Source organism: Scyliorhinus torazame, chromosome 6 (genome assembly GCF_047496885.1).
Source record: "Scyliorhinus torazame isolate Kashiwa2021f chromosome 6, sScyTor2.1, whole genome shotgun sequence".
Taxonomy (NCBI): Eukaryota; Metazoa; Chordata; class Chondrichthyes; order Carcharhiniformes; family Scyliorhinidae; genus Scyliorhinus; species Scyliorhinus torazame.
In genome coordinates this window covers 16,978,015-16,983,180 of record NC_092712.1, presented here as the reverse complement: position 1 = coordinate 16,983,180, position 5,166 = coordinate 16,978,015, and positions in this window count along the sequence as shown.

Genomic DNA, 5,166 nt, shown 5'->3' with positions numbered 1-5,166 from the left:
AAACTGTGAGGAGAGGATACTTCACCCCGAGGAGTGATTCCACCGACATCGAGGGATCTTTGATATTAAAACAAACTTTATTATTAACACAGGATTAACCCCATTCACAGCCAAGGAATAAAACAGCTTTTCAATTCACAGTTCAACAGATCGGGCAGCACGGTGGCGCAGTGGGTTAGCACTGCTGCCTCACAGCGCCGAGGTCTCAGGTTCGATCCCGGCTCTGGGTCACTGTCCGTGTGGAGTTTGCACATTCTCCCCGTGTCTGCGTGGGTTTCGCACCCACAACCCAAAGATGGGCAAGGCTAGATGAGTTGGCCACGCTAAATTGCCCCTTAATTGGAAACAAAATGAATTGGGTACTCTAAATTTATATTAGAAAAAAAAAACAGTTAAACAGTTCTAAAAAAGAAATAAAGGCCTTTCCATCTACTTCTAAACTTTCAATGAAGCAACATTTACTCACACAGATCAAATGCCTCCGAGCAATAAAGTTAACACTCAGTGGTTTACAGATTTCTTCAAAAAGTCCTTGGGAGAGAAGCTTTCAGAAGTCAGTCTGAGAAACATAACGTTTTTCCTAATGCAGAGCAGAACGCGAAAAATGCAACTAAACAAACAACAGACACAGGGCAGGGCTGAAAACAAAACTAGAAAACAGACCGAGCCCTTCCCATGGGAGAGATCACAGCCTAGCTGTTGACCCCTTAATCACATCTTTAGTAGACATATAATCTGTATACCTTAACCTAAGTTATTTTAATAACATTACTGCAACAGACACATAATACAATAGATCCAAAGAAATTGCCACATTCATCATAGCAGAGGGTGGAATCATGGCTGGAGTTTTCTTTATTTTGTTGCTAGTTAAAGTTTACTATGAACAGGATTTGTGGGGTGAATATTTTCAGGACAGGGTAATGGGCTCATGGTGATCGGTAAATTGTTTTAGAATCATAGAATTTATGGTGCAGTAGGAGGGCATTCGGCCCATCGAGTCTGCACCGGCCCTTGGAAAGAGCACCCTACCCAAGCCCACACCTCCACCCTATCCCCGTAACCCAGTAACACCACCTAACCTTTCTTGGACACTAAGGCCAATCCACCTAACCTGCACATCTTTGGACTGTGGGAGGAAACCGGAGCACCCGGAGGAAACCCACGCACACACGGGGAGAACGTGCAGACTCCGCACAGACAGTGACCCAAGCCGGAATTGAACCTGGGACCCTGGAGCTGTGAGGCAACTGTGCTAACCACTGTGCTACCGTACCGCCCACATTGCAGCTACATTGCAGATGATTCTCAAGAGTCTTTTCCATTTGGCTTTAATTTTGATTTGATTTATTATTGTCACATGTATGAGTACACAGTGAAAAGTATCGTTTCCTGCGTGCTGCACAAACAATGCACTGTACATAGGGAAGGAAGGAGAGACTGCAGAATATAATGTTACAGTTATAGTAAGGTGTAGAGAAAAGATCAACTTAATATGAGGTAGGTCCATCTTGTGATTTTACCTACTTACCTATTATCCCATCTATTTTGGTGCTATTATGAGCTTTTTGAAGTATTGAAATGTCATGATAAAGTTGTGTTGCTTGGCAGATATTGAAAATATATTGTAGTGAGAAGCAGCTGATCAAGAAAACACAGACACGATTGTAAATCATTCAGTCCTTGTCCTCTTAAATATTGTGTTGCACAGAGACACCCGAGGGCCCCACTGCTTCTCACAGACAGTGAAAACCTATGCTGTTCAGCCATTGTGGGGACGAAACCCACGCAAACACGGGGAGAATGTGCAAACTCCACACGGACAGTGACCCAGAGCCGGGATTGAACCTGGGACCTCGGCGCCGTGAGGCTGCAGGGCTAACCCACTGCGCCACCGTGCTGCCCTATCATTCAGGATACCTGGCACAAAGGAAGATGGTTTCATAGAATTTACAGTGCAGAAGGAGGCCATTCGGCCCATCGAGTCTGCACCGGCTCTTGGAAAGAGCACCCTACCCAAGGTCTACACCTCCACCCCATCCCCATAACCCAGTAATCCCACCCAACACTAAGGGCAATTTATCATGGCCAATCCACCTAACCTGAACATCTTTGGACTGTGGGAGGAAACCGGAGCACCCGGAGGAAACCCACGCACACACGGGGAGGATGTGCAGACTCCGCACAGACAGTGACCCAGCTGGAATCGAACCTGGGACCCTGGAGCTGTGAAGCAATTGTGCTAACCACTATGCTACCATGCTGCCCACTTGTGGTGCTTGGAGGTCAATCTCAGGACAGCGATGCAGGAGTTTGGATTGGATTGGATTTGTTTATTGTCACGTGTACCGAGATACAGTGAAAAGTATTTTTCTGTGAGCAGCTCAACAGATCATTAAGTACATGGGAAGACAAGGGAATAAAAGAAAATACATAATAGGGCAACACAAGGTATACAATGTAACTACATAGGCATCGGCATCGGATGAAGCATACAGGGTGTAGTGTTAATGAGGTCAGTCCATAAGAGGGTCATTTAGGAGTCTGGTAACAGCGAGGAAGAAGCTGTTTTTGAATCTGTTCGTGCGTGTTCTCAGACTTCTGTATCTCCTGCCCGATGGAAGAAGTTGGAAGAGTGAGTAAGCCGGGTGGGAGAGGTCTTTGATTATGCTGCCCGCTTTCCCAGGCAGCGGGAGGTGTAGACAGAGTCAATGGATGGGAGGTGGGTTCGTGTGATGGACTGGGCGGTGTTAACGACTCTCTGAAGTTTCTTGCGGTCCTGGGCCGAGCAGTTGCCATACCAGGCTGTAATGCAGGCAGATAGAATGCTTTCTACGGTGCATCTGTAAAAGTTGGTAAGGGTGTTGCTAACTTTTGGTTGGTTCAATTGGCTCTGTTTTATAACCTTTGCTCTCGAGTCGCCAGGTATCTTTATGATACCGCCACGAGGTTCAAAGTTCAAGTAATGATCAATAACTCAACACACCAATTAGTAAGATTCAAATCAAAGCACATTTATTATACACAGTAAATCGCTACTCATGCATAAACTCTACTTTCTAAGCTATTTCTATAACTAACAGGCCTATACTTAGCTTCGGACTGGCCCACCAGGTCAGGGGAACAAATGGCCTTTCGTTCGGGTTCTGAGTCTGCGGGATTCGAAGTTGGTATGGACTTGTAGCTAGGAGCGCCTATCTCGTAGCGAGCGTTGACTTGAGACTTACGTTCTTTGGAGGCAGACTGAATTTCTGCTTGAAGACCCGCCAGTTAGCGCCAAGATCTCCGGAGATCTGGAGCTGTGGAGGTGCCTGGATCTTTTCCATGCCGCTGGAAGGCAGTTGCTGGTCGTCAGTGAATTGTTGAAGGTAAATTACATAGCAGAGGTAGCCACTCCTGGTATCATGTCATGTTATTCACCCTGGGTAACACGGACTGCAACACGATGCAGATAAACGATAAAGCATACACCAAATGTAGGCGTTGGTTCAATAAGATTTATTGAACTTCAGTAACGAAGCTCACAGCTGCCTGTGGGTTGACTCTCTACTACTCTAAGTAAACTAACTCTATCTAGACCAGGCTAGCTCTGGCCCACGTGTAGAAGGTGTTGAATGATTTGTACACCCTGACTGTCACTACAGTTGTCACCAGTGGAAAGAGGCAGAGTGCTGATGCCTCGTGTGTTTTATAGTTGGAAGCCCCCCTCTGGTGTTCTGTCTGGTGATTGGTTGTGTTCTGTTCTGTATGTTGATTGGTTCACCTGGGTGTCTGTCACTGCCTGCGTTTACTTAATGATGTGCATGGGCGCCTATTATGACACCAGAGTCCAGCAGCAAGAAGGATGCCACGAAAGTCAAAAAGAAAAGGAGTCGCAATGAACGGATCATGCAATTTAGAAGGAAGCGGAAGAGATAAAAGTTGAGGACACAGTTGGTCGACCGGGTAACATGGTGGGGCTGAGTTTCTGTCCCAGACTCTCCCCAGAGTGGGGCTGAGCTGTTGTCCCAGCCTCTCCCTCTCCCCAGGGTGGGGCTGAGCTTCTGTCCCAGACTCTCCCCAGGGTGGGGCTGAGCTTCTGTCCCAGACTCTCCCCAGGGTGGGGCTGAGCTGCTGTCCCAGACTCTCCCCAGGGTGGGGCTGAGCCTCTGTCCCAGCCTCTCTCCAGGGTGGGGCTGAGTTTCTGTCCCAGACTCTCCCCAGAGTGGGGCTGAGCTGTTGTCCCAGCCTCTCCCTCTCCCCAGGGTGGGGCAGAGCTTCTGTCCCAGACTCTCCCTCTCTCCAGGGTGGGGCAGAGCTTCTGTCCCAGACTCTCCCCAGGGTGGTGCTGAGCCTCTGTCCCAGCCTCTCTCCAGGGTGGGGCAGAGCTTCTGTCCCAGACTCTCCCCAGGGTGGGGCAGAGCTTCTGTCCCAGACTCTCCCCAGGGTGGTGCTGAGCCTCTGTCCCAGCCTCTCTCCAGGGTGGGGCAGAGCTTCTGTCCCAGACTCTCCCCAGGGTGGGGCTGAGCCTCTGTCCCAGCCTCTCTCCAGGGTGGGGCTGAGTTTCTGTCCCAGACTCTCCCCAGAGTGGGGCTGAGCTGTTGTCCCAGCCTCTCCCTCTCCCCAGGGTGGTGCTGAGCCTCTGTCCCAGCCTCTCTCCAGGGTGGGGCAGAGCTTCTGTCCCAGACTCTCCCCAGGGTGGGGCTGAGCCTCTGTCCCAGCCTCTCGCCAGGGTGGGGCTGAGTTTCTGTCCCAGACTCTCCCCAGGGTGAGGCTGAGCTTCTGTCCCAGACTCTCCCCAGGGTGAGGCTGAGCTGCTGTCCCAGACTCTCCCCAGGGTGGGGCTGAGCCTCTGTCCCAGCCTCTCTCCAGGGTGGGGCTGAGCTGTTGTCCCAGCCTCTCCCTCTCCCCAGGGTGGGGCTGAGCTTCTGTCCCAGACTCTCCCCAGGGTGAGGCTGAGCTTCTGTCCCAGACTCTCCCCAGGGTGGGGCAGAGCTTCTGTCCCAGACTCTCCCCAGAGTGGGGCTGAGCTGTTGTCCCAGCCTCTCCCTCTCCCCAGGGTGGGGCTGAGCTTCTGTCCCAGACTCTCCCCAGGGTGAGGCTGAGCTTCTGTCCCAGACTCTCCCCAGGGTGGGGCTGAGCTGTTGTCCCAGACTCTCCCCAGGGTGGGGCTGTGGGAACTAACAA